At 36.1% G+C, this 22,148-nt stretch overlaps 1 pseudogene; it reads left to right on the top strand.

The window, feature by feature from the left end:
• The first annotated feature begins 240 nt into the window (after positions 1-240).
• Positions 241-22,148, top strand: part of LOC122747394 — a 65,355-nt pseudogene continuing 43,447 nt past the window's right edge.

Below are 22,148 nucleotides of genomic sequence, written 5' to 3'. Positions count from 1 at the left end.
ATATATTATGAGTGTGTGCATATGTGTATGCAAATGCATATATATGAATTGTGAGAAAATAAGTATTAATAATGGGTTTCTTGGGGGGACCCAGAGATCAGTTTCAGTCCTTTCTCCTCTCCACTCCAGAAAGTCTAGCTGTTGAAGAACTTCAGCAAATCTTGTCTGGGGCTTGTCTCTTTTCTTACTCTCTTACCCTGGGCTCTCTCTCCCCAGCCCCCTTCCTGGGACTGTTATTCCATGCTGGGTGAGGAGCAGACTGAGTCTTCTGCTGAGGAGTCTCCAGCTAAGGAGTCCTCCACTGATGGATCTTCAGCTGAGGAGTCCTCTGATGAGGAGTTCCCTGCTGAAAAGTCTTCTTTCTGCCAAGTGGAAGACTTGACCAATGAAGACTTCTAGCCTCCTTTGCAAACAGAGTTTGGTATTCCTCCCACGCACTCTGAACACTGCATTACTGAAAAGAAGCAGAATGAGCAGGTGATGCTCAGGCTGCTATCCAGGGACAATTTTTGTTGAATTTGGACTGTGAAGGAACATACAAGTGTGCCCATACAGGCCTGATTTTTAAAGTCAACAAGAAGACCAACATAAAGTATTTCATCTTGTCCTGGAGCAAACACACCAACTTAGTGGTCAAGCCCTGGATTGTCTGTTGGCCCTTATTTGACGTGAATTGTGACCCAATCATTTTTGTCAACCTCCAGTTTCCACACTCCCTTTGCCTGGGTCAATACGAATCTTCAATGACTTTCAAAGTGTTCCACATTACAGAGTCTAGTTCTGCCCTTGAATCCACCATAGATCACTCCACCACCCATGTCAAGTGCCTTGTGAACTGCCTTTCTCAGTGGGGATGGTCATTCAAACCCAGAAAACTGTGCAACATCATGGGGCAGTGATTTTATATAAAGTTTTTGATGACCATCCATCCTTGTCTTTTCATGTTTACATCATCACCAATAATGGCTCCTTTATCAGAGATATCAGCACAGCTATACAAAATGCTTCCAAGAAGCTCATGAAGATCCTCAAGCCTCCAGTCTGCCTGAAACTGCTAGAGAATGAGAAGTTATACCACCTGGTCAGTGAGTCAGAAGTTGAGATCAACCCAGAGGAAATTAATTTGTTGAAGGTTCCCTTCTAAAGTTGAAAAGTTACACTGAAGTCTTTTGGGAGCAACCTTTGGAGTTTAAGTTGTCTTTCATTGAAGTGTATTCTGAGGAATTCATATGGAAAGCAAAACTCTGAGAATGTGACTTGGTCCAACATGATCAGAACCAGAACATTCAGAAAAAAACAACACAAACATTAACAGAAGACAGAAAATAAGCAATGGTTTATCTGAAGAGGACTTGCACACAAAAAGAAAAAAGCAGACGGATACTTCAGGCCCTGAATTTCAACAGTGAAATGTGCCACTGACCTCTTCACCCAAAGAACCTAACTTTTATAAGACTAAAGTCAAGCTCTGCATCCTCCTTCATGAATTTTGAATCCGGGTCATGACCATTGATAGAACAATGTACTACCTGACTGATTCCTAAAGGGCTCATCACTGAATGGCTTCATGGTCTTTGGGATAAGAGTTAAGCTTAGATCCTGAAGATCATCACCATCTTTGAAATTCCAAAGAAATTCCATGAGATATTTACCAATAGCAGTTTTTATTGGGAATGGGTTGGGGAACTAGGGAATGGAGTGGGATTGTCTGGGTTCTTTTTCATCTTGCTTAAGTTGTTCTATTTATATTACATTTGTTTACATTGTACATAGCCAATGAAGAATATGGTTGTTCACAAAATGAACAATTCAGTTAGTCAGTGCACTTCATTAAGTTTACAATGGATGGAATATCTTGTTTTTTTGTGATCAGAATTACCAGTGACTATGAATGTTCTGACTATATGTCTTCTTTCTCTTACTTTGATATAAAAAGATGAGTTTTTGTAAAGTATTTCTGCATGTAAATGTTATCTGAAACATGGAATACTTGAATATATGCAGGTGTATTTATTTATGCCTTTTCTAATTGTTGTGGAAGCATGTTGAAAAGTAACATGTATTTATTATCTAATAAATTTGAGACTCTCTTGTGAAAAAAAAAATCTTGTCTGGGACAAGCCCAAAGGAACAAAAGAAATGGGGACGACTCTTTTGTATAGCTCAGTGAAAGACCACAGCCAGCAACTTGAATTAGGGTCATCTGTAGAGTTCATTTTGATGTAGAACACCTTCAAGTCATGTCAATCAATGGAATTGAGTGATGCTAACCTATTAGTTTTGATCAATGTATAATGACCCACCTTTATCAAAAGAGGACAAAACCCTTGGCCACTCCAGGCTCTTACTTTCTCTTGGCTTGCTCTCTTGGTGCACACTCTTCCTCTTAGGACAGTATAGCTTTTGTAGGTCTTCTGAGCTCACCTTGAAAGCACTTGCTGTCTCCTTGAGAGACAGTATCAATCTGGGGCTTTTCTCAAGCTCATGCTAATTGCCACAAAGTTGATCCTTTACTGGTATATATAATATTAATTAATAATAAATGCTTACTGCCAACACCGGTTCAATAGCAATTATTAGCAATTAATATATAAAAAAACCCATAGCCTTAGCAAGTAATTAATTAAAAAACATGGATTTAGCCTGATGAATTTTAAAAGCACAGGATACATATGTGCATTGTATGCATGTATAATATGGCTTTGCTTATGTATCTAGCTGTGCATACATATGTGTGTTTGCATATGAATGATACAATATGTATATATTATGCATGTGTATACACATACCCATATGCATGTGAATAGACACACAGTTGGCAAATTACTTTTTACACACAGTATACCAGGTATAATCTGGGCAGAGTATAGAGTATATCACCTTCCCAATCCTACATATAATGCTTTTGTCTCAATGTAGTCCAGTTATGTTATGATTAAGATATATTCTATCTAAATACATAGAGTGTGAGGTAGCTTACAAAAGATCTGATCTTAGAATCAAAAGAGTTGGATTCAAGTTTCAAATTTGAAAATAACAGAGTAACACTGAGTAAATCACTTACATGTCTACAACTTGGTTTCTTAACCCACAAAATGGCTATAAAATATTTGGACTACCTTCCCACCAAGATACTTATGAGCAAAGCACTTTGTAGCATTTTAAAGTGCTATGTAAAGAAACAATTTTACATATTTTAACCATATATAAACAAATTGAAGGATTGGGGAAGTTGAGCAATACAAAATAGTTGGGATAAATAAAAGATTCGTATAAAGATTCATATGGAATAGTTTATATCCCATACATGGGATGAATATAATGGGGTTGTGCAGAGAAATATCCTTAGTGTGTAGATAATCAGGCATAGTGTTTTGAGCAGCACACCTTATGAGTCCCCATGTTTCCTTGAGCTTGTGAGAAAAGAATTATTAGTAATGAATTTCTAAGAGAAATCCAGATGTGTTAGTGTTAGCTGCTGTCTCCCCCTCCCTGGAAACCAACCTGGGATGAGCCTTCAGCTTAACAAAAGGAATGAAAATTGACCTTTTTGATTAGCTAGGGGAAGAAGTATACCTAGACCACCCCCTAAGTCATGTCAATCAATGGAGCTGAATGATGCTAACCAATTATCTTAGATCAATGTGTGGTGACCTGCTTCTACCAAAAAGAGGATAAAAATCCCTGAGGATATGAGGCTTGTTCTCTCTGGCCCCCTTCCTGGGACTCTAACTTTTCAAGCTGGGTATGTAATAGCATAGGCCTGTAAACCTATAAATCATCAGGAAGTCAGGCAGACACATGGTCAATACTTTATTAATATGTGATCTTAATTAATAATGAATGCTTACTGCCAAAACTGGTGCAATAGCTTTTAATTTGTTAGTAATATTGTAGAAACCCCAGCCTAGTCACACAATATTTTAAATAGCACAAGCTGTTGGTTAAGCAATCTTCACATGGCAGAAGGAAGTAGTCCTACTATCCAGTAGTTAAAACACAAAAGCTGAATTTTGCATATGGATAATCTGTACCTTTTATCTTCTGAAGTTTCCTCACCACTGGGAGAGCAAATTGTGGATTACTATTCTTTCTCCTTATACAGCCTCTCCTTATGCCACTTGTTTCCTTTCTTTCTCCTTCAATGGTGTTTTTCATATTAATTTTAACTAGATTGTAGCATTTTAAAATATTATTGGGATAGAAGGTTTCATGGACCCATAGCACCCAGAAGTTCTCTGGGGCACATAAGTGGAGCCAGATCAGACTGAGCTAGCTCCTGGACCCCCACCCTTCATTCTAGTCTCCCTCAACCCCGGGGCAATAAAATTAGGTGTGGCTGCTTCCTTTGTGTCCAGAGGAGAGAAATGGCTTGAGAGATCCTAAAGCAGCCACCCCTCACCCAATTACTCACCTGTGGAAGATTGTCCTCCCTCATTAAAGGAGCTTTCCAGTCAGATGGTCACCCCATCAGTCTTCTACAAAAGTACCTGCCAGTCTCCTGCTCTAGGAGATTGGTATCTCTGAGCCACACTCTGCCATGCCTTTCTCCTCATGAGAAGTCCAAGGATTTCTTTCATGGTTTCTCTTCCCTTCCCTTCCTCAGCCCGAAATAAACTACCATCTTATTCTAATTGCTTTTGTGTGCAAGAGGGTGTAATTCTTTAAAGAGGAATTCCTAAGGATTCCAAACCCCTAAACCTACACCAAATTCTTACCCCAAACTCCTATCCCATAGCAACCCCCCTACCCTATTTTTTCCCCATGACAAAGGGATAAGGTTCATTACTTTAATTGAATATGTAGGAAAGTTCCTCATTTAGGGATGACTAGACTCAGGGATATGCAGCATCCAGCTGATACCAATTTGAAAGAACCAATTATGGAATTTTGAGTGTGATGGCTTAAAAAATCAGCAAATTCTACAAATTAGGATTCAATAAGTTGATTTGTTGGTTGTCTAGTCAAGAAAGAGATGGAAAAAATGTTAATAATGCAGATTAAACTTATGTGCCACCTAATGCTACAAAATTCTTTAATTTAGCCCCAGAAAGTCACGCAATATAATGTACTCCCATAACAACTGCTAAGAGTCCTAAACTCTAGGTAATACTCTTGGCAATATAATTCTCAAGGCAGAGATTGGGTTAGAAAATATCATGAGATCCTTATTGTTTCTTAAGTCTACTATTTTAAGTCATATAGGTCACTGGTGAAGAATTTAAGAGCTCATATTAACTTTGGGATGGTTGGATGTTGTTGTGTAATCCACAACTTTCTTCTATGACTAAGAACTCCAGAGCCACTGGGCTAAAAAAAAAATCATTCATTTGTTAGAGAGCTTGAAAAATTAGTATCTATTGCAATGGAAGAATTATGAAACACATATAAAATTCATGAATATTCCAAAATAAAATCCCTGATCCATTTTTTAAATCTATTCAAAATAAATATTCAATACATTTCCCTATTTATATAATGTAACTTCCTGAATGAGAATGGGAAATGCATTTATCTTCTCTGGAATCAGTAAAAATATATTTATTTAAATATCTTTATGAAGTATAACATATGGTAGATCAAGTGTTCAAATCTTTCCCATGGATATATTAGTATTGGCATGGCTTTTCAATGGGTGGATATAGATACTCAACCTGTGATTTTACTAGTATAGGGAACTCTCTGGGAAGGGAATTTTTCTACGGAATTCAGGGCTTTAGAAAATTGCCTACAGTTAATAAAAACTCCATAGTTAGATAGTAGAGGTTTGGTTAGATAGCAATCTAGCTGAAAAAAAAAGATGGTTGGGAATTTAGTTCACTTTAAACTGAATCTGAGTCAAATAAATGATTTGGTAATTTTTTTTTTGGCGGGGCAATGGGGGTTAAGTGACTTGCCCAAGGTCACACAGCTAGTAAGTGTCTGAGGCCTGATTTGAACTCAGGTACTCCTGAATCCAGGGCCGGTGCCGTATCCACTGTGCTACCTAGCTGCCCCTGACGTGATAATTTTAAAAAAAATTAACATGATTTCAGGCTACATTAAATAAACTGGAAAAAAAATCAAAGGATTAAAAATTGTAGTTTTAGTATCTACCTAAAGCCATCAGCAAGTATTATATGCAATGGAGATAAATTAGAGGCCTTCCCAATAAGATTAGGGGTGAAACAGGGATGTCCATTATCACCCCTATTATTTAATATTGTCCTAGAAATGTTAGCTTTAGCAATCAGAGAAGAGAAAGGAATTAAAGGAATTAGAATAGGCAAGGAGGAAACAAAACTATCACTCTTTGCAGATGATATGATGGTATACTTAAGGAATCCTGGAGAAGCAACTCAAAAATTACTCGAAACAATTAACAACTTTAGCAAAGTAGCAGGATATAAAATAAATCCACATAAATCATCAGCATTTCTATACATGACCAACAAAGTCCAGCAGCAAGAGATAGAAAGAGAAATTCCATTTAAAGTTACAGTAGATAATATAAAATACTTGGGAGTCTACTTGCCAAGACAAACCCAGGAACTCTATGAACACAACTACCAAACGCTCTTCACACAAATCAAATCAGATCTAAATAATTGGAAAGATATCAATTGCTCATGGATAGGCAGAGCTAATATAGTAAAAATGACAATACTGCCTAAATTAATTTACTTATTCAGTGCCATACCAATCAGACTACCTAAAAATGATTTTATACAGCTAGAAAAAATAATAACAAAATTCATCTGGAAAAACAAAAATTCAAGAATATCCAGGGAAATAATGAAAAAAAATTCACAGGAAAGTGGGTTAGCGGTACCAAATCTGGAGCTCTACTATAAAGCGGCAATCATCAAGACTATCTGGAACTGGCTAAAAAATAGAGTGGTAGATCAATGGAATAGGCTAGGCTCAGGAAATGCAGTAGTAAATGACACTAGTAATGTAGTGTTTGATAAACGCAAAGACTCCAGCTTCTGGGATAGGAACTCAGTATTTGACAAAAACTGCGGGGAAAACTGGATAGTATGGCAGAAATTAGGCATAGACCAACATCTTACACCTTATACTATAATAAGGTCAAAATGGATACACGATTTAGACATAAGAGATGATACCATATGTAAATTAGGAGAGAAAGGAATAGTCTACCTATCAGATCTTTGGAAAGGAAAACAGTTTTTGACCAAACAAGAGATAGAGTATATTATAAAATGCAAAGTGGATGATTTTGATTACATTAAATTAGAAAAATTTTTGTACAAACAGAAGCAATGCATCCAAAATTAGAAGGGAGGCAGAAATCTGGGAAACAAGTTTTGAGGCCAGTACTTCTGATAAAGGCCTGATCTCTAAAATATATAGGGAACTAAATCAAATTTATAAGAACCCAAGTCATTCCCCAATAGAGAAATGGTCAAAGGATATGAACAGGCAGTTTTCTGATGAAGAAACCAAAGCTATCTATTCCCATATGACAAAATGCTCTAAATCAGTATTGATTAGAAAGAGGAAAATTAAAACAACTCTGAGGTACCACCTGACAACTATCAGATTGGCTAATATGACAGAAAAGGAAAATGTTGGAGAAGCTGTGGGAAAATTGGAACACTAATCCATTGTTGGTGGAGCTGTGAATGGATCCAACCATTCTGGAGAGCAATTTGGAATTATGCCCAAAGGGCGATAAAGCTGAGTATACCCTTTGACCCAGCAATACCACTTTTGGGTCTTTTTCCCAAAGAGATCATGGAAGGGGGAAAGGGACCCACATGTACAAAAATATTTATAGCTGCTCTTTACGTGGTGGGAAAGAATTGGAAGTTGAAGGGGTGCCCATCAATTGGGGAATGGCTGGACAAGTTGTGGTATATGAATACAATGGAATACTATTGTGCTATAAGAAAGGATGAGCAGGAGGAGTTCAGAGAAACCTGGAGGGTCTTGCGTGGGCTGATGATGAGTGAGATGAGCAGAACTAAAAGAACATTGTACACAGTAACATCAACATTGGGTGTTGATCTACTGTGATGGACTATATTCTTCTCACCAATGCAATGGCACAGAAGAGTTCCAGGGAACTCGTGATGGAAGAGGATCTCCAAATCCCGGAAAAAAACAAAACAAAACTGCGGAGTATAGATGCTAAATGAACCATACTATTTCTTTTGTTTTTGGTGCTGTTGTTGTTTTTCTATTTTGAGGTTTTCCATCATTGCTCTGATTTTTTTTTCTCTTATAACATGACTAATGCAGAAATGGGATTAATGTTATTATGTGTATATATATATATATATATATATATATATATATACATATACATATACATATATATATATATACATATATATATATATATATATATATATATATATATATATATATATATATATATATATATATATATATATATATATATATATATATATAACCTATATCAGATTACCTGCTGTCTAGGGGAGGGGGGAGGGAGAAAAATCTGCAATTGTAAAGCTTGTATAAACAAAGGTTGAGAACTATCTTTACATGTAACAGAAAAAAATACTTTATTAATTAAAAAAAATTGTAGTTTTACTTTAACTTTCCAAGCACATACCATATACTATGTTCAGTCAAAGACTTTAGGAAAAACATTAAGTTAAGGAGGATCCAGAAGAGAACAAGTAGGATGCTGAAGGACCTTAAAGTCATATATAAAATGAGATTTAGCCTTTTAAGTAAAAAGTGCTGCCACATAGAGGACTGATATATTAATTTGCTTATCCACAGAGAGCAGAATTTGAAGTATTTCATAGAAGTTTCAAAGTGGTAAATTTAGCATTGATATAAGGAAAAATTTTCTAATTATCAAACTGAAACTGAAATGGGATGTCCCAGGTTATATGGTCTCTCTCATAGGAGAGCTTTCAAAAGAGCTAGATGACTATTTATTCATGGATTGTAATGATGTTGCTTTTTCAGTTGTGGGTTGAAATGAACAACTTCTGATGTTCCTTACAACTCTGATTTATTTATTTATTTATTTAGAAAAATGCAATATTATTTTCTATTTTATACTATAGCATAAGTATTTAATCATTTTTATGAGTGTATAGAAGATGCATTATTTGCAAAGGACCTTTAAAGTTGGTGATTGATTTTAGATTTCATTAAACATTCTCATAATTTTTAGGTATTTGTAAAATGTCTACTTGAAGCAGAGACTTAGCTCATTTGGAACCACTGAATAATATATTATTCTTTTTTTTTTTAAATCAAATTTGGTCATTTTATAAGGGCACTGAAATTGAAAATGGTTAGGGCAAATCTTAACATAAATGTGGATCTGAGGCCTAATTTGAAATCATATCTCTATTTCATTAGTAAAGGGTGTTACCTCATCTGAATGAAACCAATGAAACCACAGGCCTATTCCATATCCTATCATCCATATTGAGATATTGCCTTTGAAATATTTAAAATATCTAAGTACAGAGATACTGACTTACAAATATCAGTCATATATTTTCTACCCCATACATTTTCCCCAGTCGTATTGTAAAATAAAATTGTATTGTAAAATAAAATAATTATTAACTAGCTAATCTAGTCTGAAAAATTATATAATTGGACTTATATGAAAAATTATAAATTTAGAAAAATTATAATTGGGCTGTAAATCCCATCTGGGTCGCCATTCAAATGCAGAAATATTTTTACTTACTGGCTTAATTTGGGGGGCCTAATCTGACTGGGGTACTTAATCTGCGCCTCTTGACTCACTGGCTATCTGACTGCTATTAATTAATATGGGCCGTTTATAAAGTTCCACCACACTGCTCCACTCCCAAAATTGATAAGCAAAAGATTAAGAAGCCTCTTCCATTTTAACAGCAGAGGGTTTATTTATTAGATACAATTTAAAATTAAGAATACAGGGAAATAAAATGTACAACCTGATTGTGTTCCAGCACATCTCTTTCCACTTGCTGCGCCTGGAACTTTTTTAGCCTCCTCCTGCATACCAACGGACCTTCTTCTGGCATTCCCCTCACTGAAAAGCCCCCTGCTCCTTGTTGGCCTCCGTCCCTTCTTGCTCTTAGCTTTTTCTCCTTCCCTGATCTCTTAGTGCTCCAGCCTTTCTGGTCTCTTAAACTTAGCTTTCTCCAACCTGTACCCTGTGCTGACCACTTCTGTGCTCTCTGCCTCCTCCTTGCCAACTCTGCTGCCTCCTGTTCTGTCTGTGGGCTCTGTCAATTCGCCGCCTCAGCATGTAACTCTCCCGTATATGTATCTTCTTTCTCTCCACTTAAACTGAGGGGCTTCCTGAACACCCCCCCACACACACACCAAGCCAATCTGCCAGCCACATTAAGGCTTCGGGTGGGTGTAACGCTCGAATGTGTACCACACCAAGGGCTTCAGGGGCCCGTGCCCCCTGCTGTGCGCCCAGGGACCTCTGCTTGGGCTACGCCAGAGGCCGGCCTGGATGAGCCCAGGGTCTCTCAGATAGATCCACTCAGGGCAGAGGGAGCTGGGGCTTTTTCTCCCCAGCCGTCTGACCTGGCATCTTGTACAGCCCACAGGGCTTTTTTTACTCAGCTGAAGCAGAGGGGGAGGGGCACCAGCCCCTCCCACCCAAAGAAGAAAAACCCAAAGTCCAAAGGTAGGGTCCCCAAATCAAAATAAATTTCCACAGCATAACATTTATATCTGGAGACAAAATCATAAGGGGTAGGTCTTACAACAGTGTAACCTGTACATGGCAGTAGATCCCTTCTATTAAGTAGCTTAGTAGTGGAAGATGAGAAATACATTATAGGTAATGATAGAAATCAAGTAAGATGTTCTTTAATAATATTATTTCATTTTCCATTGTAGTTGTATGAATTTTTAGGCCTATAAGAATCCTTTACATAGATCATTTGCAATAACAATTCATTCAGAATTGTAAGGGATCTTTAAAGATTATCTAATTTAAAACTTTCATTTTAAAAATTATTAACTGAGGTTCAGAGAAATTTCTGATTGCCCCAACATCACAAAAACAGTAAGTGGCAGAGCTTAGATTTGAACCAAAGTCCTTTGACTTCCAAATGGAGCAATCATTCCACTATACCACACTTCAATGTTCTGTATGGAATACAGAGCGTGATTTCTCATCAGGAAGAGCTCAATTTAAATCCTGCTTTTAAGGCTTAATACTTTGGTGAGCATGGGCAGATCACCTTCTGTCTTTGAGCCTCAGGGAACTCTGTAAAATGTATTAGAGAAACTACCATTCAATAGACTATTTTTTAGACTATGTCATATAAGCATAAGAATTTACCACTTTAGGTAATTTTTGAAACTTAGAACATAACTGATTGCCTATATTCATCCAGAGCATAAATGTGGAGGACACATTGTTTTTCAAAGAAAGGACCAGTCCAGGGCTCAGAAAAGAAAGCATAGTCAAGGCAGTATCTCATACCTTTTATACTATTGTTTTCATTATTTTAGCCCATAATTTCCCTTGCACTGAATTCTCTATTTAATATTCAATTTCTGTGATTATTCCATTTTTATTTTCTTCTTCCCTGCCCCTAGCTAACAAGCAAAATTACAAAATGAACAAAATCACTATCAACAGGAAAATTACCTTATGAAAGACATTTTACTTTGAATATGGCTTAGATATAGCCCCTTGGGGGTTTCATAACTTGGATAAGTGCTGTGCCTGTGAGGCATTGGTTATTGTTGTTTTTGAAGGCTGTCACCAAATTGCATTAATCTAAGTGTCAAATAAACAAATTATGCAACAGATATCTTGACGAGATTCCAACCTTATAAATAGCATTTAATACTTTCCTTTAAGTCTGTTTATTTAAATTTCTAGTGTGTGTTGCTTGTACATAAATTAAACAGATTGAATTTTTAAGTACCAATCCCTCCACAGTCAGTTTCAACTACCCTCTGCTCCAGATATCACATCATATCAAACACCAAGGATAACAGCAGAAAAAATCCTGATCTGTCTCAAAAGAAGCCAATTAACAAACCTAATTTAGTGTTAATTGCAGCAGCAGTCCTCGTCTTGGAATAATCAACACCTAGGCAAAGTAATATAAAGCAGAGAAAAAGGCAGACATTGATTTTTATTCACAGCCAAAAATGTATTGACATATTTCAACCTTTTAAGCATTTGCTCTTTCCAAAGGGGCTACATAAATTTCACTTGACCTAAAACTTTCCCCCAAATTAAAGAGGTAGAATTTTGGGGAAAGGAAGAGTCAGAAAGATATCATCCATTATGGATTTTTTTTTAATTTGAGAAATCATTTATCAGCACATTTGGTCATTGTCATCCTTGCAGTTTTCTATTATTTTTGTTTGTTTTTTAGTGAGGCAATTGGGGTTAAGTGACTTGCCTAGTGTCACACAGCTAGTAAGTGTTAAATGTCTGAGGCCGGATTTGAACTCAGGTCCTCCTGAATCCACTGCGAAACCTAGCTGTCCCTTATCCTTGCAGTTTTAAAAGAAATCTTTGTGAGGAGAGTTCTACATTAAATATCAGGGAGGAAACTGCTCCAGACTGTATTAAAGGGCAGATTTTCATAGTGCATATTGTGGTCAGTAGTTGTACACATTTAAAGAGATCATTTGATGTGACATGCCACCTTTTGTAGTAAGTACTTATTTCTATGTGCTAATTAGATCTCTGCTGGTTTTCTAACATAATAGAATCATAAGAAGTGGAGCCAGAAGTAATATCAGTCATTATCCAAGTTTACCTCATTATTTTACAGATGAGGAAACTGAGGTCAAGAGAAGAAAGCACATCCAGATTGTAAGAGACAGAGATAAATCTTTTAAAATATTCCTCATTGTTGGCATAATAATTAGCAACAGAGACTTTTTATAAATGCTCTTGGACACATGTACAGTTAGACTAGACGTATGATTTAATAGGAATGGGAAAGTAGAGAGTGCAAGAGGAGAAGAACTTTCTCTCTACCAGTGCCATCAGCACCTTCCCTACAAAATTATCCTTGCAAAATTAGACTCAGAATATTAACAAGAACACTAAGAGGTTAAATGAGTTCCTGAGGTTTATACAACCAGAAGTGGCACTTGAACTCAGGTTTTCTTTATGTCAAAAGTAGCTTACATGTCTCCTAAGAGAAACTTACATAAAAGGAACACATCTTTTCTGACAAATACTTTAAACAAGAGTGTTGATGGAGTATTTTTGTTGCGTTTATGTTTTAAGTGTATGTATATTTTATAAGAATGATTTTAAACTGCTTCTATGATAATGCTGTCCAACAAACCAGCAAGTGTATTTACATAACAATAAAAATCCAATTAATATGATTAAATTTTGAGTCAATTATCCTCCCATTGTAGGCAAATGAAGTATAAAACCTAAATTTACTGGGGTTTTTTTGTTTTTTCTTTTTGACTCAATGAACCAGATGATTTAGCACTTTCACATAAGTACTCAAAAAATAAACAGTTGCCAAGTGTCACAACTTTTGTCATGCCGGGGTGGGAGTGGGGATAAGCTCCCACTCTCTATAAAATGCTACAATAGCGTGCATCTCAAATAGCCTCTGACAACCAAAGCCCAACTCCTGGCCTTCTCGTGGTGGAACTGTTTCCACTAACAGGACAAGGGGCGAAGGCGAGTCACTGGCATCTTAAAACCAGTAGCTTCAGGCAGGTGGGGCTCATCAGCCTTGGCAGGCAACCCACCTAGGGGAAGGAAACCCTGATTTTAAACCTCCCGCTGCCTTGTGGCTATACCCATATATGGGAAAAGCTTCAGGAGTTAACCCCGAGGAAAAATCAGGAGTCGGAGTCCCTTAGGCAGTTGGATATTGGACATCACATCCCTCTGGGAACTCCTGCAGCGGCACTGGTGCCAAACTGTATTGGCCCTGCCTCTCCTTTGGATCCACCAATGTCAAACCTTCTGCATGGGCAACAGCTTGTTTTCTATATTGATCCGCCCAGGCCAGTGCCCTGGAGAGGACACTCCAGCTACTCCTCATGGGGTAGATACAACACGGGATGCGGCAGTTACTGGTTATAAGTCACTCAGGAGCTGCGGCTCCCACATCAGACTGAACAGCCACACTGTGGCCTGTGGCTCTTCAAGGAGCTGATCCATGGTCGTCTGAGAGTGGTGGAGGCCTACTACTACTACTACATTCATTCATTCATTCAGTCATTTATTGGATTATTCATTTATTGATGTATTCATTCATTTATTTTGGATGCATTTATTTATTAATTTATCAATGTATTTATTCTTTCATTAATTCATTCATCCATTCATTCATTCATATATATATTCATTCATTCATTTTGTTCATTTTTTGTTTGTTTTTTTCCCTAGCACCTAGGATAGTGCTTTATGCATAGCTGTCACAGAATACTTTTTCATGGATTGACAATCAGATATAAAATAGACATTTCCTGTAATGCATGGAACACTTAACTTTTATCTTAGTCTAGTAAGTGAAAAGGGAGAGAGGGAGGGAGATAGTTGCCAGAGGCTAATTTGTTTTATTAAATGTGCTTTTCTGGGGCAGCTAGGTGGCGCAGTGGATAGAGCAATGGCCCTGGATTCAGGAGTACCTGAGTTCAAATCTGGCCTCAGACACTTAACACTTACTAGCTGTGTGACCCTGGGCAAGTCACTTAACCCCAACTGCCTCACTAAAAAAAAAAAAAAAAAAATGTGCTTTTGTGTGTGTGTTTTTTTCATTTTGTTATGATTCTTCTCTTATAACATGACTAATGCAGGAATATGTTTAATGTTTTATATGTGTGTGTGTGTGTGTGTGTGTGTGTGTGTGTGTGTGTGTGTGTGTGTGTATAACCTATATCAGATTACTTACTGTTTAGGGGCAGGGGTGGGGGAGAGAGGGAGAAAAATTGGAAATTGGAAATCTTATAAAAACAAATGTTGAAACCTATCTCTACATGTAACTAGAAAATAATAAAATACTTTAAAAAAACTTCAATTAAGCTGAAAAACTTATCTGGAGCAATTAGAGGAAGAATTTTTGAAGATGAAACTAGTAACGGAGTTGTTATTGACATTATTAATTTAAATAAACTTATATTAAAGACCTTAGGATAATTTAAACCTTGATTCTAACATTGGTTCTCCTGGATCTATTTTCTAGGTTAGCTGTTTTTCTAATGAGATATTGCACATTTTCGTCTATTTTTTCATTCTTTTGATTTTGTTTTAGTGTTTCTCAATGTCCCATAAAGTCATTAGCTTCCACTTGCCTAACTCAGCTTTTTAAGGAGTTATTTTCCTCATGGAGCTTTTGTACTTCATTTTACATGTGGCCAATTTGGCTTTTCAAGGCATTCTTTTTCTCATTGGCTTTTTGTATCTCTTTTACCATTTTGCCCAGTATGTTATTTAAGATGTTATTTTCTTGAGTATATTTTGTATCTCCTTTATCAAGCTATTGATTTTTTTCATGATTTTCATGATTTTCTTGCATCAGTCTCATTTCTCTTTCCATTTTTTCTTCTACTTCTCTTACTTTATTTTCAAAGTCCTTTTTGTGTGCTTCTATAGCCTGGACCAATTCATATTTTTCTTGGAAGTTTTGGATGTAGAAGCTTTCACTTTGTTATCTTGTTCTGAGACTGTATTTTGATCTTCCTTGCCATCATAGAAACTTTTTAGGATCAGCAGGGTTTTTTTGTTTGTTTGTTTGCTCATCTTCCCAGACTATTTCTTGACCTTAAATTTTTTGTTAAAATGGGACACTGCTCCCAGGATAGTGTGCACACAGTCCCAAGCTTCAGGGGTTTGAGCAGTTGTTCTCTGAGATACTTTGAGGAATTTTTAAGGCCTTAGTTCTTCCTAGGTAGTATGATTTAAGCATAGGTATGTTTACTACTCTCCTGGCCTGTGCTCTGGTCTGAAAGTAACCACAGGTGTGCTTCTCTACCCAGGAACTATGAAGCTTGCTCCACTATGGCTGCAAGTTCTTGGGTGCTTGTGCTCCTCCCACCCCTGCCACTCCCGATTATGAAATGGATCTGTGTATGGGCAAAGCAATAGAGTCCTGCTTCAGTGCTAGAAAAGCGCTGGGGAGTTTCCAACATTATGGTTCTAAAGTTTTTCTGTCATGTTTTTCTTGAAGTCCTTTGATCCTTAGTTTATTTCTATATAGCCTATCTCTGAGATCAATAAGTTTTCCTTACATAGTTAGCATATTTTATTTTAATGTTATTTTCTTTTGCTTCTCTTCTTTTAGATTGTCCTTTTTTGTTTCTTTGATGAGATTAGATATTGCAGTTATATATACATATGCATATGCACATACATATACATATATATTCTGTCTTATCTTTGGTGCACAGTTTCTATTCTGAAAAGTTTTGAGAGGTTGAAAGAATCAGAGAAAATGTCTAGTTCTCCATTTTGTATATCACTTGATTCAGAAGTTTTAGGAGAGATTTTAAGGATGGACAAAGAGATCTGAAAATGTTCTGCATAGAGATAATAGTTGAGTCCTGGTGAGAACACCAAATAAAATGCTATTGAGAGGGGGCAGCTAGGTGGCACAGTGGATAGAGCACTGGCCCTGGAGTCAAGAGTACCTGAGTTCAAATCTGGCCTCAGACACTTAACACTTACTAGCTGTGTGACCCTGGGCAAGTCACTTAACCCCAATTGCCTCACTAAAAATAAAAAAAAAATAAAATAAATGCTATTGAGAGATAAAATAAGAAGGCCTAGGACAGAGCACTAGGCTACCCATGCTCTTAGTGGTTGTGATGTAGATGAAGAACCATGAAAAGAGATAGAGATATAGAAGTCAAACAAATAAGTGAAGCAGAGAGCAGTGTCATGAAAACCTGGAGAGAACAATATCATGTCAAGGGCTGCAGAGAGGTCAAAAGGAATGTGGATTTAGGAAAGGTCATTTCACTTGAAAATTAGGACATCATTGCTAATTTTGCAAACAACAGATCGATTTAATTTTGAGGTCCAAAGATGGATTAAAGACTTAAAAATTAAATGAAAGGAAAGGAAGTAGAGGGACCTGTTGTAAATTTACTTTAAAAAAATGTTTTGACCATAAAAAGGAGCAGAGATATAAAACAATTTTTAGCTGAGACAGATAGATGGATCAAGTGATGGTTGGGGGGCGGGGAGGACAGGGTAGGTATTTGGTGGAAAGTAATGTGTTGGATGTGTGATTTCATCAGTGCATAAAATTTCTGGCTCAGAAACTCTACAGACAACTTTTCTGAATTTTCCTATTTTTAGAGAGTATCTAGAAACTAAAACATTAAGGGACTTTTCCATGATCAAACTATTAGTTTCTGACTTTGAAGCCAACCATCTGTGAACTATGATATGAAGTACAACATTTTTGGGTAATCTTCAAATAGAAATATAATAGTCATTTTATAGACTACCAAAAAGTATTTTTCTATTTATAATACCTCAAATAGCAATTTTCTTCAGTATATTTTTATTTTTCCTCAATATTATTAAACTCTATTGTGATTTACCCTCAATTTCATATATTTCATTTTATTAATTCCTATACTAATACAGCTGACAATATTTGAATAGTTTAAAAAATTAAAATTTATATTTAAGAAAAAGTATTTTAATATTACTTTTTTTCTCACACTTTAGAATTTTAATAATCTTGGTTAAAGATATATATTAAATTTCCCTTCTTGACATTGACTAAAACAACTAATTCAAAAGAAATTTGGATATAATCCATCAAATTTTGAATGAAAATGAAATTTTCTGCCACAAACTAGTATTCATTATCCAAACTAGTCATTTACCTAGTATTCTTCACATTTCTAAAACATTTACTTTTATTGTCTTAACTTTTTTCTTTCTAATTAATGGTATTATTACCTAATTATTAGCTAATGATTACTATCTTGGTTTTTGATGATATTACCACTTGAGTTGATAACATGTACTGTCATGTTGTAGTCACATGGACCAAGAAGATGAATCAGTGAATTCCCACACATGCTTCCTACTTTTAGGCCTAATATAGTTCTATATATTACTCTTCTGAAAACCATTAAAATATTTTTGATTAAAATGAACTTAATGAACACAAAGATGAGAATCCCCATATAAAAATAAGAATAGAAAAAGAGGATTTTATATTAAACTATAGGTATCTATTATGTGCCCCTATAATCAATTTTGATCTTTTAAGAGGACCCAGGAATCATCAACCTTTTCATAGTAAGAATAACTGAATGATGGTTGTATTTGTGAATGTTCTTCAATAGGAGCTTTATACTAACTTTTTTAAAGTAATCTTTAAAAAGTTCATGAATATCTATTGCAAAACTTTAATGCACTTAGGTAAAGCATCCTTCAATTAGATGGAGAGATGTGCCATAGGTTGATGGCAATTCCATTTCATTTTGTTGAGCCTCATATAATACATTACTTCATCACTGCAATAGCCCATCACATTGGCCTTTCAAAATAATGGGCATTTTTCCATTATGCCCATGGCAATACATGTTATCTGTTCTTTTTAAAAAGACTCACTAACTACATAGCACAACTACGTTGTTGAATCTATCCAAAAGTTATAAAGTTGTAATACTATCCTTGACACTTATTTTATTTAAAATATGTTCATTATTTCCAAATGTGAAATAAGTTGGATTTTAAAAAATATATCTCTTTAGATAGTTCTGCTGCCCTTTTAAGTGAATTAATTAGTACTACTCACTTGAAGTTTCATCATTTAATTTTACCTTTCTCTAATCAGGTGAAGTAAAGTAACCTATAATATCCTCTCCCAAGGGAACATCATGCATTGAACTTTTTCCTCCATGAATTAAATAGAGGATTAGATTAATTCAGTGAATCAAGGTACTTATTTTTAAGTAATGATAACTTGTTGAAAGTCAAAAGAGGAAGTATCATGTAGAGTAACTTATTGGGCAAAAATTGAGGACCTATCTATATAAGAATTATTAAATTGTCTAGGTTTCCATTAATTGTTTTTCATAACATTAGCATGACTGTCTCTTGTAAGTGATTTCTAAACATCAGAGCATATTAATTATGCCAACAGTCCAGTTTAGTTGTAAAATCCATAAAACACCAGACCCATATGAGATAGGGACCAGGAAAGATTAACCTTAACAAATGAATAAGATATGTGAAGCTCTAATATTTGTCATCAGATACATTTGTTAACAAAATGAATTTATTTTCATTTATAATTAAAATTTATAATTAGTCATGCCAGTGTCATAGTTTTTTCTTTGTTTGTTTCAAGGAAAAGTGAAAGCTTTGAATTAAGCATCTACAAGCCATTACTCCATAGCTGTTCCCACTAAGTGGCATCTGTAACATTGAATACACCTTTATTTCCCGGGAAAACAAGGGCAAGACTTGAGAGTTAGAGATTAGCATTGACAGCAATTTTTCTATTGAAGTGCTTCCAATTTTACCTCATAGCAATAGATAATATTGATAACCCAATTCTCTTGCCATGGCCCCAAGATGACCCTTTCTACATATGGTACCCTGATAATGCTGCCACCATTTCTTATGCTCACACTAGGTCTGGCATATATCCTTATTTATAACCTCCATGCTTCTCATTATGATGTTTATTGTCTGTAAAAAGATTGTGGTGACAATCCCCATGTAAAAAATACATTATAGGCCTCAGATTTCTCAGTTGCTTTATGGGAGTAGATAAACATGCTGGTTGGCCACAGTTTCCCTAAGAGAGGTAGACCATGCACATGTTATTTTTGTTATTGGAAGGGAATATGGCATACTTTCATGGTGTCAACCCAAATATAGCAACAGCCAAAGTATTGGTCACTAATAGGTTGGATAAAGAGTAGCCAAACTCCAACTTGACTCTGATATTATAATCATCAACTACAATGATTATATTATTATGGTGGGAACAACTTAGGCAAAGATGGGCATTGACCCGATTTCCCTTAGGACCTACTTGGAACAGAATATGTCAATATAATGGAATGTGATAGATGAGATTTAACAGATATTCAGGAGCCCACCTGGAGACTGAGTTAAACTGATTGAATTGGATAAGGCAATTGACTGTTGACTGCTTACTAGATTGTAAGCACATCTGGCTGGTACTTAAGGGTACTTAAGAAAGTAATTGTTCTCAGAAGCTAACAACATTGAACTTTAACCACCTTTGGGCCCAGTGAACCAATCAGCTTGAAGAACCTCCCATTTCTGAGAGGGGAACAGGAAGGAGGAAGTGGACAGTATTGAGAGAGCTCAGCCTCTTTGGCTTCAAGAGATTGTCGTGGTGGCAGTTCATTTCAGAGGTGGGAGTTTAGGAAATTTAGGATTGCCAGGTTATAGGAAATCTGTTCTCAATCTTTCTCTTTCTTTTACTATCTTTCAATAAACCCTTAAGAAACCTAAACTTGTTTTTCAGTGATTTTAGTCAGTTTTGCCCCAAAACTGGGGGGACAGATTAGAACTAACATTTAGAAATTTAAATTACACAAGAATAAGTGGGGAATTAACCAAGAGAAGGTACAAGCACTATCCAAATAACCCAGAAGGATACTTCTGAGGTCAAAATAGTCACCTGGTATTGAAGACCTAAGCATGCACAAAAATCCCAGGCTCTGACTGGACATTTTTGGTTTTAGGAGGCAGCATATCTCATAATTAGAGAGGATTATAAGGTCCTTCTTCATTGCAATTATATACTACATGGTTTTAGTGTGGACTTCAGCAATAAGTTACCTTGGAATCTGCCCAGTCATCTGACCAAGAGGCCATTTCACTTGGACTGCTGTCACCTACTAATGCCATGAAATTCCAGCTATCAAATATTTTAACTGTAGGAGATTGGATCCAATGGTAGAAGGATTCCACTGTGACCTGGAAACTTCTTGGATTCTGGATCGGACCATTTACAAGAGCAATATTTAATTATACCTATTTTGAGAAGAATTTATTAGCCTGCTATTACTGGGTCTTGATTGAGACTGAGAGATTGCCTGAGAATATTTCTCTTCCATAGAGACTTCAGATTCCTATACTCCAATTAGAACTTATTGAGTACCATAATAAAAAGGTGTCATTGTAAAATGGGAGTGAGACCTTTAAAACTGAGTGAGGCTTGGTCCCAGAGGTGTAACCTCTATGAAAAGATGTGACTTTAGTGAACCCATTGTCCAAACACTTAGCAATTTAGGGCCCTTGATTATCTGATCTCCTAGAGTATGTAGAGGCCTAGTTTAATGATGGATTTTTTAGCATTGAAAAATGATCAAGTCTAGTGGCTTGCAATATCAACCACATTGCCTCAAATGAGTACAACTATGACTAAACTTCCTTCCTTTTAAAGTAAGTACTTAAAAATGAAAGATTCATTTATACTGATTTGTTTCATGAACAATGGCTTTGCCATCTGGAGTAATCAATACCAGAATGGGTAAGCATAGTAGTGGTGGCATTTCTATGGGCTCACATAGTAACCAAACTGAAAAAAAATGATGACCATATGTGATTTATGTATATACCTATCAAAGAATATCCATCCCCAAGAAATTCAAATGGAATTATAGCAAACCAGCAACCAACAAACCCATTCTTGAAATTGCCATGGAAATGAGCACAGTATGCATGAATGGCCAACCAAGATGCTTGTATCACATTAAAAAAGAAGCAAAGAAAGTCAGAGTTAATTTCATTTCTTGTCAACTTTATGGCCACATAGAAAGGGAAGATCCCCAGTGCTATACAGGCCCTTATATTTTCATAAATGAATTATACAGGTGTTCTTCCATTACATCAAGACTTAGATTATATCTTGATAGCAGTAGCTCCTTATACTCTGTATAGGGTAATAATACCTGTCACCTTCTCTTTTTTGAAGGCTATGATTTCAGTCCTTGAAGAGAACATCTCCCTTTTCCTTGTCTGTTCATGTGAAATTGGGGTGGAGAAGATAGAGTTGGAAAGCATCTGAAGGATGTAAGATTAGGAATAAGAGAGAAGAAGCAGCTCTCTGATAATGGTCTCAATTTCTTCAGTGAGATATAAGACAGAATTCTCAGTTGAAAGGAAAGGGAGATGAAATTGTGGTAGGTTTGAGAAGGGGTGAAAAACTTGGAAAAGTTTCTGTAGTGAG

Source organism: Dromiciops gliroides, chromosome 3 (assembly GCF_019393635.1).
Source record: "Dromiciops gliroides isolate mDroGli1 chromosome 3, mDroGli1.pri, whole genome shotgun sequence".
Lineage (NCBI taxonomy): Eukaryota > Metazoa > Chordata > Mammalia > Microbiotheria > Microbiotheriidae > Dromiciops > Dromiciops gliroides.
This window is presented reverse-complemented; position numbering and strand designations above follow the sequence as displayed.